We start from the raw sequence: 22,462 nt of genomic DNA, 5'->3' as shown, positions 1-22,462 counted from the left end.
GATGAATAAAACAGAACCTTAGCTGAGTGTCCGGGACCATCTCCTGAAGCCTCAATTGCAGAATCAGGCTGACAATAAAGCAGCTGCTTCTCACAGAGTCAGGAAGTTACTGCCTGCATCATGCCCCATACTTGTCACAATTTGTACCAAAGTGGGAGCCAGACAGTGGCATCTCTCTACAATTGCTGCAGGAAAACCAAATGTACCCTTCTTTGGGCTCCTCAGCAGAGTGGCAAAGAGCAGACTCTAAAACACTGCAAGCCACTTTGCCTTCTAAATTTTAAAGCTCAAACAGAACTACAACTGCAAAAGAATCTATGAAACGTAGCCTTTATCTTTCCCAATTTCGAAAGGGCTTAGAATGGGTGTTGAGCAAGCCCCTCCATAGGATAGCCATAGGAGTAGAATTCCCCTCAAGAGCAAAACATTTGAAAGTCTCTAGAAATAAAAATCATATGGCACTAGCAAAAATTCACAAAAATAAGGTAAAGGCACAAAAAACAGAATCTAGAAAGACATTCATTGACTTAGTAAAAGATAAATATGGCATTTTCAAAGCAGTAGAATTTCAAAGCACATGGCATTATTTAATTCTTTTTATGGCTGAGTAGTATTCCACGGGATATATGTGTCACATCTTTTTTATCCATTCATCTGTCACTGAACACTTAGGTTGCTTCCATCTCTGGCTATTGTAAATAATGCTGCTATGAATATTGGGGTGCATGTATCTTTTCTAATTAGAGTTTTCTTTAGATACATGCCCAGGAGTGGGATTGCAAGGTCACATGGTAACTCTATTTTTAGTTTTTAAAGGACCCTCCATACTGTTCTCCATAGTGGCTGCACCAATTTACATTCCCAACAACTGTGTTAAGAGGGTTCCCTTTTACCCACATCCTCTCCAGAATTTATTATTTGTAGAATTTTTGATGTTGGCTATTTTGATCAATGTGAGGTGATACCTCATTTAAGTTTTGATTTGCATTTCTCTAATAATTAGCAATGTTGAGCATCTTTTCATGTGCCTTTTGGCCATCTGTATGTTTTCTTTGGAGAAAGGCCTCTTTATATCTTTTGCCATTTTTTTGATTGGGTGAACACTCTGCTTTTTACATATAAGGCTACATCAATAAAGCATTTCACTGTTAAATGGCACAAAATTAAATAGTTGTGTAGTATTATACTGTATTTCCATAATATAATTTATTTAACTAATTTCCTATTTTTGTAATTTAAGAATTATGAGGAAGGGGAGTTAACAGCAAATAAAAGTAATGCTAAAAATAAATACTTTCGTATATCCATGACTATATCTTGGGGATAAATTTCAATCAGTGGAATTATTGGGTTGGATACCAAGAAAACTGTGTGTGTCTGTGTGTGTGTGTCTTCTTATGGCCACACCTGCGGCATATGGAAATTCCCAGGCTAGAGGTCAAACCAGAGCCTCAGCTGCCGGCCTACACCACAGCCACAGCAATGCCAGATCCAAGCCTCATCTGTGACTCACACCACAGCTCAGGGCGATGCTGGATCCTTAACCTACTGAGCGGGGCCAGGGATCGAATTCATGTCCTCATGATTACTAGTTGGGTTCATTACCACTGAGCCACAAAAGGAACTCCCAGGAAAACTTTTAGACTATTTAATACTGTCAAGTTTCTTTCCAGAAAGTCTGAGCCAATTTCCACCTACTGAAGTATGAGAAATTCCACTTCTGCATTTTATACTGAAAACATTTTAATCTTTACAATGGGGACCCATGAAAATAATGTCTCATTGACATTTTAGTTTTCATTTCTTTATTAATGATGTTGAATATCTTTGTTTTGTGATACTCACCAGCTATCTGTATTTCTTCCTTTTTGAACTACTTTTTCATATCTTATTCTCATTTCTTTTAGAGTTGGAAGGATTTATTATTCAGGTGTTTACAGAAGAGTTATATAATGTGTAATGAAAAAATCTGATTTTGAGGAAAGCAAATGTTTCTTGTATCAACCCTGTATAAAACACTGTGACATAAATGTTAACAAAACTTTTCTGTAGGAACCAGAGAAAACACAATGCAGACACTTTCCTTATAATGATTTAATGGCACATGTCTAGCATTAATTGTTTTTTAAGGCGAACCACATAAGCACCTATAAGCATCATCTCATATAATCTTCTCCTAAACTCTACTAGACAGATACTGTTAAGACAGCCTTATAACAGATGAGGAAACTTAGAAAGAAAGGATAAAAGTCTCAGGGATGGTAAATTATGTGACCAAGATATTTTATATGACTTTAAACTGTCTCTTTTACTGACCAAACTTTTGGCATTCTTCCATTGAATATGTGCATCTGTATTGTTTCCCTGGCTAGAAAACAGACCCACAAGATGAGGGCCAGGTCTTCAACTTCCTACAGCCTCTGCTCCTCTCCATTTTCCTCCCCCTCACTGGCAATTAGACATCACTGCTGGGGCCACAGCAAGAAATGGGCAGGTACATGGTGATTTTTCAGACTGACCAATGGAATCCTAACTTTTGCTGGTAACTTCCCCAAAGGACCTTATAAGCCATCTAGTCCAACCCCAGACTTTATATCCCACTCTGCTAAGCAAATGGCCATTGCCATGAATGGACAAATAGAGGCACAATACTTCTTTTTCACCACCCCTGTACTTCCTTTAGGAGAGGTGATAGACCTGTCTGTTGCCACAGTTTTAATCATAAGTCCTAAAGCTTTCTGAAGAGTCAGCTACTCTCATCACTTTCCCTTGTATCTTGGTTACACTGACCCCATCAGCCTCCAGGTCAGCAGGTACCTGATACTGTATAATGATAGGGACAATGGCATCATTAAGTGATTAGGCTTCTAAATCTGAGAAATATCCCATAGCACCATATTGCCCTGCTTTTTAAAATGCAACATTAATGTGTTGAGGCCAGAGCTATGTATCCATTACTGCCTTTAAATTAGAAGTCTGAAAAGAGATTAAGATTTGAAAATAAATTGAGTCATCTTGTTCTTGGGGATATCTCACTTTCTTTGAAGTAGAAAATATAGACTGCCAAAAAAAAATCAAGGAAAAAGTTCAATATTAATTTTTCCATGCTTCAAGGCTTAGAAACTTTTTCAGTTTGTGTCATGATTGGTAGCATTAAAATACAGACAAGAAACAGGGCAGACATTTTATGTAACCATCATTAGAGTTCATGGTAAGCCATCTGTAAATGATTCATCCCGCCTTCCCTTGACTGCTGTAAAATTACCATAGGTTTACCCGTAATTAGTCCAATACAGCAGGCAACCACAGGAAATAAAAGAAACAAATGATATGGAACAATAGCACTTCCTAACATATACATTTTTATTGATAAATCACAGACGTTATTTGAGCCCCTATCACAAACCTGTTCTGGGTAGGAATTCTTCTCTACTTCTGACTCCTTCTGTATTAAGGAAGCTCAACTAGTCAACAGGCATCTCTCCACTGCTTGCTCACCTGTGAAGGGAAGCAGAGTGACACAGCCAAGCTCAGACACCCTGTCATTTTTATTGGGAATGAGATGCTCATAGAATGTAGGGATTTTTTCCCCTTGCTTTCTCATGATCCAAGTCTTACTTGGGCAGTTTCTCACCGTGGGGAGGCCTGTCCCAGTCACAGATTGCTTGTGACTGGAGGAGTAAGTCGACTTAATTCTCGTGATCAGATTTAGGAAACTCATTTGACTCTCACCATAAGTTACATTCTCAACTTGGTGTTTATCCTAATAAAGATGGCATTTTGGCCTCTAATTTGCTATTGTTTGACATATCTTAATTTGTTATAAACCCAGAAAGAAGAGGAGGGTTAAATTTGGTGCATTTTCAATGCAAAGTTTTATAGGGTGGGAATTGAAAATTCCCACACTAGGGAGTTCTTGTCGTGGCTCAGTAGTAATAAACCTGACTAGTATTCATGAGGACACTGATTCGATCCCTGGCCTCACTCAGTGGGTTAAGGATCTGATGTTGCCATGAGCTGTGGTGTAGGTCACAGACGTAGCTTGGATCTGGCATTGCTGTGGCTATATCATAGGCCAACAGCTGTAGCTCTGATTCAACTCCTAGCCTGGAAACTTCCATGTGCCACAGGTGCATCCAAAAAAGAAAGAAAGAAAGAAAGGAAGGAAGGAAGAAAGGAAAAGAAGGAAGGAAGGAAGGAAGGAAGGAAGGAAGGAAAGAGAGAGAGAGACAGAGAAAGAAAGAGAGAAAGAAAGAAAAAAAGAGAAGAAAAGAAAAGAAAGAAAAAGAAAAAGAAAGAAAGAGAAAGAAAATTCCCACACTAAAAATTAAGCAAAAGTATGGAATTGGGGAGGGCAAAATATTCAAGTAGGCTTTTGTTAGGACCAGGAAATGTGGTTGTGAAACTTGAACTTCAGTGCGTAGGCAAAGCATTTTTTTATCTTAGTGGTTTGTAGAGGTTTGTATTAAACCAGATTTAGCCTTGGTGGCCTAGGCCACTGGATAGCAGACCCCAAGGCAGCAACATGTTATATTGACCTTGATGGGTGACTATGGTTTATGGTGGTTTGTTCATAAGACTAAAGACTATTTCTCCAGAGGCAAGTGATCTCAGATTCTGTAATGGTGTTAAGAATCTGTTAGTATGGCATTTACAGAGCAGGGTCATGTTGGATGAAGATCCAATATAGCCAAAATCATAGACTAAAATACAACCTGAAGTCAGTACTGCTTAGAAAGTTTAAAAATAAAAGCTAATTAGGTGTAGTTCTTTCTGTATCTTGATTACACTGACCCAAAACACCAGCCTTCCAGGACAGCAGCCACCTGATACTGGATGATGATATTCAGAATGCATTTATTGCATACCTCCCAGGCACAAGAAAAATGAAGATGAGTGATACAGAGCTCCTTGAGCTCACAGTACTCCCTTCCAAAGGCCATCACACACAGGATAATAAGCACTGCAATCCAAGTAGGCATGGAGTGCTACAAAGCACTGAGAAGGTGCTTTATGCCAGCTTAGTAGAGGGATGTTGATCAGAAAGCTTCCATGGAGAAGTGATAGGTTACTTGAGTTTGCAAGATTGGAAGAAGGAAGCTGGCAACAGAGGGACAGAAAAGGTCAGAATATTCAGGAAGAAGCAGCCACCTTTTCTCAGAAGAGATGTTCAGGGAACTGAATAACCCAGCTTGAGGAAAGGGAAGCCACAGAGGGTCAGGAAGAAAGAGTGTTGGGAGAGAAAGATAAAGGGGGAACAAGAAGAGAATGGTGAAGGGAGTGACAAAATTAGATACATGTCTTAGGAAAAGTACTCTTGCTGCAAAGAAAAGCAGGGTAAGAGGGACAAAAGGTATTGGGGTGAAGAGTATCTGATGGATTGGATCTGGAGCCATATTGAGGATGGAGTTGACAGGAACATAGTTCCTATATGTGGGGTTTGGGAGGAGGGTGGAGGTGACCACTAAAGGAAAAGGAAATATTAATAACGATTCCCAGGTTTCTGATTTCAGAACTATGTGACTCCAAAATGCCATTGACTATCACAGGAATTTAAGAAGGGCTCACTGCCACTGGAGTTTGAAATGCTCAGTCCAAGAATTCCTGTTGTAGCTCAGAGGATTAAAAACCTGACATGGTATCCATGAGGATGCAGGTTCAATCCCTGGCCTCGATCAGTAGGTTGAGGATCCAGTATTGCTGCAGCTGTGGTATAGGCCACAGCTGCAGCTCTGATTTGACCCCTTAGCCCAGGAACATCCATATGCTGCAGGTGCAACCATAAAAAAGAAAAAAATTATAAAATGTTCAGTCCATGGGGCTGAGACTCAATAGACATAGGAGCCAACTAACTAATTATAATTATACCAATAGCTAACAGTTCACTTCTCTCTGTTAAAATTAGGGATAGGATTAGGGTTAGTGATTAATATAACTAGAGGGTGTGGTGTGAATGTGTGTGTCACACCCCGCAAATTCATATGTTGAAATCCTAAGCCCTAAGGCTGGGCCTTTGGCAGAGCCCTCATGAATGGGATTAGCATCCTTATAAACAAGCCCCAGAGAGATCCCTCACCATGTGGAAGCAGGCTCTTACTACATACCAAATCTACTACTGCCAAGATCGTAGACTTCCCAGACTCCAGAAGTGTGAGAAATAAGTGGTTCATGTTTATATGCCCATTGGTTTATGGTATTTTGTTATAGCAGCCAGAACAGACTAAGACACCACATAAGTTTTTGAATGTTTACTCTGTGCCAGGATTTGTGCTTAGAGAAGAAAGTTAACTCTCTTAGGTTTAAACAGCAGGAAAGTATACCACTGATCCCAAGTCATATTATTCTAAATTTTTGTGTTTACTCGATTTGCTCTGTTGTTTCCAGACAGTTCTGAGAGGCTAGGGTATCAAAGTAAATCTTTGTGTCTTTGTCTTCCCCCAGTCAAAGGTCTAGCCGAGCATGTTAGCTACTCTGTCAGTCTGCTTATCACTGTGGGAAGACTACTTTTAAAGTGAAATTGACAAACCAAAGCAAAAAACCCCACTAATAAAAAAATAGTAAGTTAGCTGTGCTTGGCCTTAGAAACCCTTATGCTTTATGTATAAATCAGTATACTCCTGCCCCAAAAAGTAGGCCGTCATGGAAAGAGGCTTCAAAGAGAAGGGTAAACATTAATTTTGATGTCTTTGGGAGAAAGAAAGAAGTAATTTCCTGGTTAAGCTGTAACTCTAAATTCTTTTCATATCATCATATGCATAAGTGACTCAAAGAGATGGTATTTTTCTCTTTCACACATCATTTGTACCAAGCAATGGTTTCTGTGTTGGCTGGTCACTTTTTAAAGAACAGAACAGTATGCACATCTCATGTCCATATTCATTCTCTTGACACCACCTAGAACATGCACTCTTCTCTAGCAGCATTTGGGAAAGAATTACTATACAAAATAAAGATAGAAAGGGTAAAAAATTCTGTGTTTACTCACAGAAATTTAAACTTTAACATGGAAAAGAAGCAGGAAATCTTTCATTCAATTTTTTGAATTACTAAAGAGCTCTAGCAACCTCTCTGAGAAAATCATTTCCTACCCAGGTGGCTTTATGAGCTTAAATGATTCCCTTATTGATCAGAACTTCAAAAGGCAGTAAAAGCCAGTACAAAATAATGGGATTATTTTTTGAAGGTCCTAGGTGTTTAAATGGTAGCTTTCTAATGTTTCTCCTTTTCTTTTGAACATGCACTTCAAATGTGCAACTATTAAATGTCTAACTTATATCAGGAAATCTGATGTGACAGTGTCTGATCAGCAACAAATTGCTGAGCGCTCAGCTCTTGGTCCAAGCCATCATGGTCTCTTACCCAGATGACAGTAATCACTTCTAAATTGGTCTCTCAGCTGTCAATCTTACCCTCCTGCAGGCACGTCCCCACAGAGCAGTCCGTTCATTCTCACTGCTGCACAGTGTTTCACTGTGTGAGTATATCTCAATTTATGTATTCATTCTACTGTTGAAGGACATTTGGGTAGTTTCTTGCTATTCAAGCAAGAATTACTCAAATCAAGTAAGATTACTCAAATCAAAATTATCCAATTCATCTTTTTTGTAAGCATACAGACATAGTTTCGTTACATATTCATGGGAGCATGAATTTACTGGGTCATAGAGCAGGTATATGTTCAGTTTTAATAGATAATGCAAATAGTTTCCTAAACTGGTAATTAACATTGCATTTTTGTTTTGCTCTCCACCCCCCCCCTTTTTTTTGCTCTTTTTTAGGGCCGAAACTGTGGCATATGGAAGTTTCCAGACTAGAGGTTGAGTCAGAGCTGTAGCAGCCGGCTACAGCCACAGCCACAGCCACAGCAGATCTGAGCTGCACTGCAACCTACGCAGCAGCTTATGGCAATGCTGGATCCTTTTACCCACTGAGCGAGGCCAGGGATCTAGCTAGCATCCTCATGGATACTAGTTGGGTTCATTTCCACTGAGCCACAACAGGAACTCCCTTCCCCGTTTCTTTTTCCATTCAGCGTTTTACAAATCTTCTCTTTTTCACTTGTATTTTTCTTTCAGTGTTCAACAGTAAGCAAAAAATCTAATTATTCTGAAAAAAGTAGATTCTTCGGCGTTCCCGTTGTGACGCAGTGATTAACTAATCTGACTAGGAACCATGACGTTGCGGGTTCGGTCCCTGGCCTTGCTTAGTGGGTTGACGATCTGGCGTTGCCGTGAGCTGTGGTGTAGGTTGCAGACGTGGCTCAGATCCCGCGTTGCTGTGGCTCTGGCGTAGGCTGGCGGCTACAGCTCCAATTCGACCCCTAGCCTGGGAACCTCCATACGCCGAGGGAGCGGCCCTAGAAATGGTAAAAAGACCAAAAAAAAAAAAAAAAGCAGATTCTTTCGTAATTGAGGGAATTCAAAACAGTGTGTCTCAAACCCCAAAAGCATTTCCAGGAGGCACTCCAAAGTGTTCTGAATGATGGTTCATTGATGGGAACACAGGCAGCCACATCCCACACCATTTTACAAGAAACACACTAAACTGTCCTGGAATGTTTACTGATAAACTCAGTCATGTGACAGTAATAACTAATGAATAATTTGAGATAAGCTTTGCTATTGCATCACCCTATTAGCAGAAATAACTGACTATGGTCATTACCCTAAAGCATCTAAAACCTTTAGACCTAAGTCCAACTCTGTCATATATTTCAATATGAAGTGTTCAATCACTAAGATTTACTTTGATCATTTAGAATGAACCCTTTATTTCTTTACCCTTGCTGTCCTTGTCCTGATCAGTTTGGATCCTACTCAGTATCTTCTACTCAGTGGAGGCTTTGCCCTTGAATTGTACTCTTATTTAATATTTCAAGAGTTCATAAGGCCTGCACCCCAGACTAAGCACCTCAGACCTTCCCACAGCCTATTTACATTTATCCATGAATTGGAGCCTGCAAAGCTTGCACTGAAGATGGCAGCATCAGAAATGAAAGAAACTTGGGTCACTGTATGATCAGGGTTCCAGCAGGAAACAGCTGATACACTCAAAAGGGAAGAGTTTTAAAGAAAGGCTATCGACATGAGTGGGCAAAGTTAAAGGATTTAACAAAAGATGGGACTAGGAACAATGGGAAGTTGTCCTTATAACTAGGTGTAAAAGAACAGGATAGATGAGCGAGCATGGCACTTGGAGAGAGCTGCAGTCATGGGAAAGGGCTGCAAGTAGAAGAATGAACCACAGTTGAAACGACAAAGACCCTAAACTCTCCTCTCATTCTGCAGTCTCTCATTGGTGCCTCTTGTTGGCAAAACCCACTGGAAGCCATAGGGCAAGGGAGTGAGTGTGATGCAGTCCACAGGGGTGCAGAGCAGAGTAGGGAAGGCAGAGAATGGGTCTGGTAGGGCAAATACAGATTATCTAGCAGCATCCCAGAATCACTGCCTGGAAGGAGACCATCCAGGAGAGCAGTCTGACCAATAACCCATACAGTAGTCTCAGTGTGCGTTAAATGTTAATCTGTTAAACCTCTAAGATTTAGGGTTTTTTTGTTCCAGCACTTAACCTACCCTAATATATCTGGTCTATTTGTATTTTCATATTATGCCTTTTATATCCAAATTATTTTTCTAAAACCCAGGGGAAATGTATAACAATCCTCTAAAAATATAAACGAGTGAATTTCATAGAGATTTTTTTACATAAATTGTAAATAATTCTACTTTGAGTTATAAGTAATTACTCTGCCTTTAGATGTTCCAAACTGCTGCTTTTAACAATGACGGCTCAAAAGGGAAGAAATTGTGAGGAAGGATAAAATATTGCATTTATTCTTCAAAAATGATAATATAAGAAGGAGAAAATACCATGGGAAAACAGTCAAATGAATACCATAGAAAAATTATTTTCAGGACAGTCCACTCCCATTTCAAATCACCCCCTTCCTTTCAGTCTTGCCCTTCTTTCTCCATCCCCAGCTGAAATGCCTATTGCTCTCAAACTGGCCCCTGTTTTCCCAAGAGACTCTTTCTATTTACTCCACCCCTGCTGTGCTCCAGACCTCCTCAACTTATATCAAAACATAATGCCCTGGGACCTTATTAGGTGAGTGGTTAGATATCTTGATAACCTTATTCATCTGTCCATTTGTTTTGTATTTTTTTTTTATGGCTGCATCCACAGTTCATGAACGTTCCCCAGCCAGGGACTGAATCTGAGAAGCAGCCTCAACTTACACCGCAGCTACAGCAACACCAGATCCTTATAACCCACAGTGCCGGGATGGGGATTGAACCCATGCCTCCTCTGCAGCAACCCAAGCCACACTGCAATAGAGACAAGACATAGAAGCAGATAACCCTAGTATAATGCAGAAAATGGCCAGTGACATAAAAGAGATGCAGATAAAGCCCTACAGGACTTGAGAGAATAGGAAGGGAAAGTTGACACCTACCATGCCAGGGCTAAGTAGAATGCATACATTAGTTTATCTTTCTTTCATATGGCTACTTTCTGGAGTTTCCATTGTGGCTCAGCGAAAACAAACAGAACTAGTATCCATGAGGATGCAGGTTCGATCCCTGGCCCCATTCAGTGGGTTAAGGATCTGGCATTGCCATGAGCTGTGGTGTGGGTCACAGACGAGGCTCAGATCCAGTGCTGCCGTGGCTATGATGTAGGGTGGGGGAAAAGGGAATTGTGTGACCAACATGATATCAGGAAAACAGAAGGTAGGTTCCAGGAATCCAGTTGGACTATTTTAAAAAGGATGTAGGCAGAAAGGTTGCAAGTAGCAAATGTTGAAAGAGAAGATAGAAAACTGTTTGTAGTCTTGAATACCAGACTAAGGCAGCTGGATTCATTCAATTGAGAGCGGGGTTGAAAGCAGGGAAATGATAAGATTAAAGTTGTGTTTTAAGGTGATTAATCTGGCAGTTGGAATATCTTTCCTGTTTTAATAATATAATCACTTTTCATCAGGAATTTTCTTTGCCTTAACCCAAATGAATTAATCTTATACTGTGGCTTTGAACAGTTCTGATAAATAGTTCTTTTTTCAAAAGCTCAAACCTGCATGTGTCCAAGTCAGTCTTGAGTAAGTGTTGTTTTGCAATTTTTTTCTCCCAAGCAATTAGACTTTATGCTACTCCCTAAGTCAGCAACCACATTATTTTGATGCTACACTCTGAAATTAATTCTGAGCTGCTCCCTCAAGGCCCAGTATGTGGTTAACAGCAAATGCTCAGTCACAGCAGGGAGCAGCACTAGTGACTTTTATATGAGATTCTTTTACAAAGCAACATGTGCCGATAGAGAATCCAGTCATTTGTTTTACAAGAAATAATTTTGAAATGACACATTCATCCAAAGAGATATTACCTTGGAATGTTATGAGAATTTTTTTAATACTTGATAAATAACTAATTACAAAGAATAAATCAATAATAAAAATTAGATCATCATCCTTTGACAATCACATATTATTCAATTTATCTGCCATAAGCCAGTTTCTACAACAATGCATGTATACCAAATCAACAAGTGATCATTTCAGACCATTTTAGATAAAAGTTGCATCTTAAAATTGTAAAGTTATACCAGAGAACATTCAACATGTAAGTTCAGTTGATATTTTGTTTTTAATAATATTTATTTTCTCTAGTTTCCCAAACCTACTGCTGACCAGGAAAACTAATTGCAAAGAATACAAGTTCAATAAGACAGTATTACTGAGCTATGTGGTATGGAAGGAGACAATGGAGACTTTGATACCACCCAAGACTCCTATAATTATCTTTTTTGGTTCCATATGTTCAATAATCAACACCTCAGAAAAGAAATGCATTCCTCTGAGATTGAAATACTTCAATATAAAAGTAAAGCAACTCACCAGATTTGAGCTACCTTTCAGCTTTTTGAAAAAAACTCCCAAGATGGACCATTTAAAATATTCAAGCTAAATGTATAACTGAACAAAAACTCAGATTGTCATGTGCTTATTATCTGATACATAGACAAACCATCTTCTCTTCTCCAAAGTCCACCCCTGGATTGAGTGAAGGGACAAAGACAGCAATTCCTCCACTCTTCATTCTGTGATATAGGCTCTTCTCTAAGAATCCTCGGTCTATAATGCAAAAAGCTCTGTAGAAGTTATGAGAGATGGGTGAAGAAATAGAGGCTTTCCCAGAAAGTCCTGGAATACCACAAGCCCTCCAACAAATGAGCTCACTTTTCCGGACCTTGGAGTAAACTTCGTATCTAAAATTCAGGAAGCTCAATCCCCTTCATCTGGTCTGGAATGATCTTTTTTTTTAATATATATAATGATTTTTTTTCCATTATAGCTGGTTTACAGTGGTCTGTCAATTTCCCACTGTACAGCATGGTGACCCAGTTACACATACATATATACATTCTTTTTTCTCACATTATCATGCTCCATCATAAGTGACCAGACATAGTTTCCAGTATTATACAGCAGGATCTCATTGCTAATCCATTCCAAAGGCAATAGTTTACATCCATTAACCCCAAGCACATTCCTTAAAAATGATTACATGAATTCCTGACAGACCTATTCTGCTAAACTAGTCATCATGTTTTCACTTGTTGCTCCCACAAGCCTGCATGAATCTCTGCCCAGTTTGGTTGATTAAGAGTCACAAACATTATTAACTTCTGAAAAGAGAACTTCCTCCTATCTTGTCAGTTACCTAGAGTCAAGGATGCACATACATATTTGGTTTAGAGCATTTCTACAAATTCTGTTTTCTATACATTTAATTCATGGGCACATAAATATATATAAGTCACTTAAAATGTGCATATATGAAAGAAGATTGAAAGTATTTTATAACATTCCACTTAATTCTGGATAATCAGAGGGCAAATATCTATCACTTAATTTAGCCTAAAACAATCTTTCATTGTAATACCTGTTCTACATAAATATTTGCTTTTTTTTGCCATCTGGGTATTCAATATATAATCAACTTAATAATTGCTTTGCTGAGACTTAATTCCCTTCATTTTTATTTTTTAAGAAGACTTTAGAAGCTCAAAGAGTTTACTTCTTTTTTTTTTTTTTTGTCTTTTTGCCATTTCTTGGGCCGCTCCCTCGGCATATGGAGGTTCCCAGGCTAGGGGTCAAATCAGAGCTGTAGCCACCGGCCTACGCCACAGCCACAGCAACACAGGGAGCCACATCTGCAACCTATGCCACAGCTCACGTAAATGCTGGATCCCCAACCCACTGAGAAAGGCCAGGGATCGAACCCGCAACCTCATGGTTCCTAGTCGGATTCGTTAACCGCTGAGCCATGACAGGAACTTCGTCAAATAGTTTACTTCTTATTCTCCAGGAAAATCTGGAGCAAGCAGGCCTTGCCTTTCCTCTGGGAGAAACTTGCGATTCCCATTATGAATTCAAGAAGGAAGTGAGTTTTGTTCACATCCCAATTCCTCCAGAATTCTCGGTATGCTCCAGAGTCATTTGTTTATTTATTTATTTATTTATTTTTACTCAAATGAATTTATCACATCTATAGTTGTATAATGATCATAACAATCCAATTTCACAGGATTTCCATCCCACAGCCCAAGTACATCCCCCTGCTGCAGAGTCCTTTGAAACATACATTCTATTACCAAATGCTCTGCTCCAAGGGAAAGTTTATGAGCTGTGTGTAATTTCTACCTCAGTCAGAGAAAAGCTATCTATTCTGTAGAAGCATTAACAGAATGGAGAACAAGATATCTCTTTTGGTCTCCATAAGGTAGCTTTGTCTAATGTAAATTTCTAGATGTCCATGATATAAGGGGGGAGAAAATATTCAAGACCCAAATATTTTTATCCACCATGTTATATTACTTGTACCTATTATATCCTCTACTATACACTCCTTATACCAAAGCATTGTGAAATGTTTTAATGAGGTGGTAAAACTTCAGTAGTAACAGCTATTCTGATTTATGCTAAATAGTGTCTCAGAGAATGAGATTTCACATGCTATACTTTGACTACACTACCAGAACCCAAAACCTCGGTATCACCCCAGGGAATCTGGCAACTGCTGTGGGAGCCACCTGAAAGGGAGGGAATGTTGAACCATGTCACCATTGCAGCTCTAAAGAACACGTGTGACCCATGATTCTAGTCATCCAGAACAGTTGACATAGTGGTATTGCTGAGCTCACTGCTCACAGAGGCTGAAGATAGTTGGATGCTTTTATCTGTGGTAGGGATTCTTCCACCAACAGTTTCATCCGTGTTCATTTTTGGCCTCACCAAAATAATGAAGCACTTGGGAGCAAATATACAACCCAACAAACCATAGCTGGACGCCAAGATAGCAAATATTTCCACGGCCACTTTAAATTTGCCTTTGGTGCTCAAAATAAGCAGGGACAAAAGAGATCCAGACAATAAAAAAAGACCAGCATTCCAAAGATGATGCATTTTCCTTCATAATAATTATCCAGCAGTTGGTGAACCACAAAGGTTGTAAGAAAGCACAGCAAAGCCAAGAAGACATACATCCCAAATATAGAGCACAAAAATTCTATAGAACCTTCATTACATTCCAGGATAATCTTTATATTTTGAGATTCCATGTTCTTGTACATCCTTGGGGGTTCCAATAATAAGTAGGCTGTGCATATGCCAATTTCGACTAGAACGGAAATTAACACAATGATTTTCCAATAAAGAGGGCAGATGGATGTAAGTCGGGTTTTCAATTTGGAAATTCTGTAGGCTAAAAACAGTGAAGTAGTCTTTCCAAGAATACAAGACAGGCAAAGAGAAAAGCCCAGTGCCAGAGTGACCTGATGTGCCATGAAGTACCAGTTGTATGGTTTGCCAATGAAAAGCATGGAAGAGAGCAGTGTGATGACAAGAGAAACCTGGATGAGAAAGCTTAGCTCCCAGTCATTAGCAGTCACAAGTGGAGTGTGCCTGTATATCACATACACAACTGTGACTGCTAAGACCACAAGTGCCCCAAAGATGGAAAGAATGACAAGCGTGAATACCAGGGCCTCATCATAAGCCAGGAATTCCACCTCCTTCAGCACACACTTGCTCTTTTGTGCATTTGACCAATAATCTTCACCACATTGTTCACACTTCCTTTGACCTAATGAACAAAGAACAGAGGATTGACTACAAAGAAATCCAGTGGTCTGCTTCAGCTGTGAATAGCCCCAAGGAGCCAAAGGCCTAGTGTAACACATTGAGATTTTCTTTACAGAGAATATACAATATCATCAGAAAAGCAGTGGTAAAATGGTCTTAGAGAAAAGCTAATATTAAAGATTGAGAATTGATTTCGATTTTGGAAATTCAGGCTTCCTTCTTGGTTTTAGCTGTTCTTGCATGGGCCTTTTTCAGCAAAATGTCTCTTTCCTTCTCTTCCAATTATCTAATTGAGAAGAGAGGTGTGTAAACTCATAAACCCAAGAATAATGCAAAAATACACGAGAATATTAAAGCTATATTTAGGCGAAACAAGAGGATTACGATAGGGATAACAGGGATAATCTCTTTGTTGGGCAAAGGAGAATCCTGCAACATAAAAAGTTATTTGAGATGAGTTTGTGGTAGATTATTAAATGGATCTCTTCAGTGCTCTTTGGATGATGCAGGTAAAGACTGGAATTCCCTTTTAATCACTCTGACTGCTGGACTGGATTTCTCAATGCAACTCTGTGCAGAGACTAAGCCACATGAGGTCTAAGGATTTGTACAGGTTACACTGTTCTTGTTTTCCATCTGGAGAAAATTTTACATTTTTAAAATTTTCTTTAATTTCTCTTTTAAATAAATTGCTATTGAGGGCCTTTTGGCAAAAGACACACAATTTGTGTTATCTTTCACAGAAGGTACAGATAAAAATAAACCTGCTCCAACATGCTTCATGACTAAAATTCTGGTCATGAACAGAAATTCTGCAGGTTGTAAAAAATTCATAGAGCAGTAGTTACAGAATTCACCTGTGCTACAAATCTTGAGTAATTATGATCTTAAGCCAGTTATCTTAAGGGCTGTAATTCTAGATCTTATATTTCTAAATTATATTTAGAAATAATTTAGAGATAATTCTGTAAAATATAGAACTATAATTCACTTATTTACTGATTATTCACTATTTTTCATACTAATCTTTAATCTATTTCAGAAATTGAAATAATTTTAAATACTTTTATAAATTCATGTATTCATATTTCACATTTAATTAAAAAATTTTTTTCCTCTCTTTAAGTTTATGGATTCAAATGTAGCACCTTTAATTCATGTATTATTATTATTATTATTATTATTATTATTTAGAGCTGCACCCATGGCATGTGGAGGTTCCCAGGCTAGGGGTCTAATTGGAGCTGTTGCCACTGGCCACAGTCACAGCCACAGCAACGCCAGATCCTTAACCCACTGAGTGAGGCCAGGGATCAAACCCACAACCTCATGGTTCCTAGTCAGATTCGTTTCTGCTGCACCATGACGGGAACCCCCATTTATTACTTTTTTAGGGCTGCACCTGCAGCATATGGAAGTTCCCATGTTGGAGGTTGAATCAGAGCTGCAGCTGCTGGCCTATGCCACAGCCACAGCAATGCCAGATCCAAGCTACGTCTGTAACACACACCACAGCTCACAGCAACGCCAGATCCTTTACCCACTGAGAGAGGCCAGGGATCGAACCTGTATCCTGATGGATACTAGTTGGGTTCTTAACCCATTGCACCACAATGGAAACTCTGCAAATGTAGCCCTTTTAGTACTAAATCCCATTGTTATGTTTTTTTCATACTAAACAGAACATCCAATAGTTTTCATGGATTATAAATTTTGAGATAAATTTTTTATACCTATTTACAAAGAAGGCCCCAATGGCCCCCTTTGCCAAAACATATTTAATCTACTTGTATTTTAATATCAATGGAAAAATGACCATCTCTACCTGGTTCCCGTGATACATATCCATTAGCACATGGGATGCAATCAAAGCAGTATATTGGTTCTCCATGACGAATCCCTTTCCGGGTCCCAGGTTGACACAGATCAGTACAGACAGAATAGGGAAGCTAGCAAAGACAAATACAATGCATGTAACAACGCCCTGTGTTCCTACCACTTGCCAAGCTAAGAAAATTTCCACCCAGATTTCCTTGGAAGCTTTGCTGTTATCTTGGGAAACCCATGATACCATGGTAGCTGGGCAAAAATAACAGACAAAGAAAATAATGACATGGAAAGCCTAGAGGAATTTTGCAAGGAGTCCTATAGTTGATTCTAAAAATTAGCAAAATTAATCCCAAACCTAACTTTTTCTAATCTTGAAGACTCAGATCAGGCTCCATATCTATGGGGCTCTGAGAAAGGACAATTTGTCATGTCTGTTTCTGCTCAGGGGGTGGGGGTGAGGGAAGGAATCATCCTGAGTGCCTGAGAAAGACTTCTCAGCAAGGGCATCCCAACACAGTCTGAAGATGTACCATACAGAGTCAGTACAATAAAAATGAAGGATCTATTCCATGGGGAAAACTGCATGGCAAAAGGGAAAAGCGGACAAGGCACAGCACTGGAATATTTTCTCATACAAAGAGTTTAGAAAACTCAGTGGTAAACACAGTTCTCTCCTTACATTCTACAAAGTTGTGCACATTGAAACCCACTATAAATGGTGTTTGTAAATCCTTTTATATCTTAACATAAATGAGGAGCTCCCTTTTTTTTTTTTTTTTTTTTTTTTTTAGGGCCTCACTTGTGGCATATGGAAGTTCCTAGGCTAGGGGTCAAACTGGAGCTGCAGCTGCCATTGTACACCACAGCCACAGCAACACCAGATCTGAGTTGCATCTGCAACCTACACCACAGCTCATGGCAATGCCAGAGCCTTAACTTACTGAGCAAGGACAGGGATAGAACCTGTATCCTCATGGATACTAGATGGATTTGTTACCACTGAGCCACAATAGGAATTCCAATCTTCCTACTTTAAAAGCAGATAAGATGTATTTTCCATTAAGCAAAGATTCACTTTGGAAAGTGAATATTAACATTTATATTTACTTTGGAAATCAGAAGTTTCCTCTATTCTGTTTCCCAAGGTAAAGCTGAATTAGATAACAATGGAAAATATCAGAAATCTCTGAGCTCAGTTATGGTATGTAAAATTACTTAAGTATGTATTGCTAAACATAATTGATGGGCTTTTTGTAAGGTGTGTTTGTGTGTCTGTGTGTGTGTATGACTGTATTTCCTCTCTTCTCACCCAGTCTTAGGAAAAGAGCACTCCACACACCTTTCTTTGAAAATCACCACTATGAGCTGATGACTTTGTTTTATTTCTCACCCTCCCTCTCAACCCTCATTATCCAGCTTCCAACCCACTCACTTCACTAAAATGTTCCTTGCCACATCTGATAGCTCTTCCTCTAGTGTCAATCTCCTTCTTCTGTCTTCGATATTTGGCACTCTTGATCAACCCTTCCTGGAGATGCAGGCTCCCCTGGCTTCTACTGAGTCCTTTTATTGCTTTTGATGGTTCTACTTCCTCTACCTACCTCATCACTGTGGACATTTTCTTTGTTGTTTTGGTCCTTATTATTATTATTTGTTTTTTGAAGGCCGCACCCACGGCATATGGAGGTTCCAAGGCTAGGGGTTGAAATGGAGCTGTAGCTGCTGGCCTACGTTGCAGCCACAACAATGCAGGATCCGAGCCAAGTTTGTGACCTACACTATAGCTCACGGCAATGTCCAATCCTTAACCCACTAAGCAAGGGCAGGGATCAAACTTGGGTCCTCATGGATGCTAGTCAGATTCATTTAAGCTGAGCCACAATAGGAATTCCTGGTTTTGGTCCTTGATCATCTGCTTTTCTCTCTCAGTATAAAGCAGCTTATTCATTCTCATGTCTTCAACCAGCACCTCAACATAAGAACTACCGAATCTTGGAGTTCCCATCGTGACTCAGAGGTTACGAATCTGACTAGCATCCATGAGGATACAGATTCGATTCCTGGCCTTGCTCAGGGGTTAAGGATCCGGCATTGCCATGAGCTGTGGTGTAGGTCGCAGACATGGCTCAGATCTGGCATTGTTGTGGCTGTGGTATAGGCAAGAGGCCACAGCTCTGATTCTACCCCTAGCCTGGGGATCTCCATATGCTGAGGGTGCAACCTTAAAAAGAAAAAAAAACAAAACAAACAAACAAAAAAAAACAACTACCAAATCTTGACTCTAGCATCAACCTTTCCCATCAGACCTCTAATACCATATCCTAAACTTCCAATGTCCCTACTCTGAGATTCCGTCATCACCTCAAATTCAACATGTTCAAAACTATCCCCACTAACCCTATTCCTCCTCCCAATTCCCCATTTCTGTCACTGACATCATCAGTTTCACCCAACATCTCCAACTTATCTTTTGCTACTTGCCTACATGTACCCACTCAGGCCCATCTGCTCAGCAACCTCCAGACTCAGTTTATTACCATGAGTCAAATCATGCTTTATACTGTCTAATTGTTGATGCAGGCCAGTTCGTCAGGGAATCCAGCGGATTCTATTCTTGTCTCCTTTGGTCTACTTGCAACATGGCAGGGAGAATAATCCTTTCAATTCTAAATTGGATCATAACTTTCTTCTGTCACAAATCTCCCCTGGCTCCCTGTTTCACTCAGAGTAAAAGCCAAAGTCCTATTGGCTTTTACCAACAGCCTCTAAGGCTCTATGTTACCCGACCTTCTCTCACCCCTCTTAGCTCCTCTCCCACCACTATATCTCTCTCACTCTTTCCAGCCTTTCTCTTTCTCACTCTTTCTTTGCTGCTCTTCCAAGATGCCAAATGTATCCCTGCCTCAGGGTTTAGAAGTTGGTGTTTCCCCTGCTTGGAATACTTTTCCCCTATTATTGCATAAATTCACTTCATTTTAAGTTTTTGTTCAAATGTAACCCCAGTAAGGCCTTCCCTGACCACACTATGTGAAATTACAGCACTCGCCTAAGCACTCCCTATCTCAGTTCCTGCTATTTTTCTCTAACATTATCACCCATTAAAATACTGTATCTCATATTTACTTACATATTACTTATACATATTCCTCCCACTGCAATGTTAGTCCCATTAGGCAGGGATTTGTTCTGTTTTGTACACTGACCTACCCCTAGTTACTAGAAAAGTGTCTAGCACCAAAAAATTGTGCTCAATAAACATCTGCTCAATTAATTAATTATTGGATTGTAAGTCCTGTGAAGATAGTGGTTTTTTGGTGCTTGACACAGACGTGGACTCATAGCAGATACTTAGCGAATTGTATTTGAACCAATTTAATTATACAAATATAACCATAATTTTAATAAAGATGAGAAAAGTAAAATTATTGTATTCTAATGAAGTATTATTAAAATAGAAATCTACATTTTACTACCTTTTCATCAATTTTAGTGGAACAAGCATTCTATGAACTTTGTATATACTGTCAGTAACATCTTTTCTTTTTTCATGCAAAACATTATATTAAGTACTTGCTCTATGGCTAGCACTAGGAATATTAAAGTAAAAATTCTCAGACCCCATTCAGGGAGAGAGCTCTGGGCCACTCAATGTGGTTTATACTCTAGGCCTAGAGCAGCTCTGTTTTTCTGCAATGATAAATGTGTTGTTATCTGCATTTTCTGAAAGGGTAGCCCCTAGTCACATGTGGCAGTTGAGTACCTGAAATGTAGCTAATGTGACTAAGGAACTGAATTTTAATATTTTATTTAATTTTAATTAATTTTCATTTTAAAAGCTTCATGAGACTAGGGACAACTCTGAATTGGACAGAGCAGCTCTAAGTCAAAGAAATAAAATGCAGAAGATAGCCATGCCTTCTACAGTGGCAAGATTTTTATATCCTGCCATAATGTGTTCAAGAGCTTCTTAAGGATGGACCAAGAAAGGGAAGAGCTTGTATGTATGTATGTGTGAGTATGTACAAGTCTATATATGTTTATTGCTACTCGTGGAAAGCCAAGGACCCAAAAAAGAGATTAAAAAGATTAAAAAGGATCCCCTATGTATCTGGCAGAGTGCAGAAGCTCAGAACTCTTCATTTTCTTCTCACATATTCTTATATCCTTTCCCAGCATGATTTGGAAGACTATTTGCGGATCTCAGATCTCAGGTCAAAAGGGCCACAAAAGAAAAGGGAAGATATATAAATAAGAAGAAAGATTAAAAAAGACATCCTCCCCCCAAAAAAAGTCTTGTGGCAGCAAAGAACTGCTGGCTGTCCTGACACTCACTTACAGCTCTCTCTTACCCCTGCTAGTCCCTCCATTCTGAGATTCACATGGAAGATTAAATTGCCAATGCTCATCCACCACCCTATCACTTTACTCTAACACTACAGGTAGACACTAAATAGAATATCAAAAGCCCTACAGTTCTACTCTCCTAGAACTAATATTTCATTAAGGGTAAAAAGTTCAACTGTCTGATAAGAGATGAGGTTTCCCCTGAACTTTCCCCAACACTTCTCTAGGTGTTACATTGTGTAACTAGCAGATCCAGTCTCTAGTTTCTCTTTTGAAATGTTCAGAGCTGCAATTCTGCATATCAAAGCCTTCCTGTTGCTGCAGGAGGCAGAAGAATTAAAACTGTAATAATATTAATTAATAATAATTCATTATGAATAATAGTGAATAGCAATAATAATGAAAATAACAGCTTTTTATCTGGGGTAAGGATTTTATACTCAAATCCTCAAACCTTGCTTCTACTACCTTCCAGGACAATTTTGAAAACAATTTTTAAAAAGAATTTTGAAAAGTATAAAACTCACCTCTTTCTCCTATAATCTCTCAATAAAGGATTTTTGAATGATACATTAAACCTTACTGAAATGTCTGTGCACCTATATATATTTACCATAATAGAAGCTAATGTTCCCTACATCAAATTATATTATGAATTTGTAAATCCTCCTTCCCATTATTTGACCCTGGGAATAAATAAGAGGGAAAAAGAGAAGAAAGAGATGAAGTTCCTCCAGAACTATGGTCAGAAAGGGAAGGGAAGGACTTCTGGGTTGTCCCAGGGTAATGGCAGCTGCTAAACTGTGAATCTCTCCACACATTCTCTGAAAAAGACCATACAGATTTAAAAAAGTAAATAAAACCACATGTGATCCACAACTTCACCATCATAAAGAGCCTGAAAATACTATGAATTTCAAAGTACTTGTAACTAGAGAAATAGCCATTAAATTCCAGCATGACCATCTCTAGAGCTCCCTCCTCATCCCTAGGCCTACGGAAAGTGAGGGGAATCTGGGAAGACTGTGCAAGAAAGAGTAAGGGGGAAACAGACGATCTAAGGTTAACAGAGAGTAGACAAAATCATTCCTAGAAAGAAAATGTCCCATCCTACATTAAACCAGGTCCAAACCTTACAGAGACAGC

General features: G+C 39.1%; 1 long non-coding RNA gene across 1 annotated transcript in view; it reads right to left on the bottom strand.

Moving 5' to 3' along the window:
- The window catches only part of LOC110256324, a 65,343-nt gene continuing 44,465 nt past the window's right edge, over positions 1,585 to 22,462 (bottom strand). The window contains exon 4 of the long non-coding RNA XR_002337733.1: positions 1,585 to 3,498. This is a non-coding gene — a long non-coding RNA (uncharacterized LOC110256324). The remainder of the gene's footprint in view (positions 3,499 to 22,462) is intronic.

Source organism: Sus scrofa, chromosome 13 (genome assembly GCF_000003025.6).
Source record: "Sus scrofa isolate TJ Tabasco breed Duroc chromosome 13, Sscrofa11.1, whole genome shotgun sequence".
In the NCBI taxonomy this organism is placed as follows: Eukaryota; Metazoa; Chordata; class Mammalia; order Artiodactyla; family Suidae; genus Sus; species Sus scrofa.
This window is presented reverse-complemented; position numbering and strand designations above follow the sequence as displayed.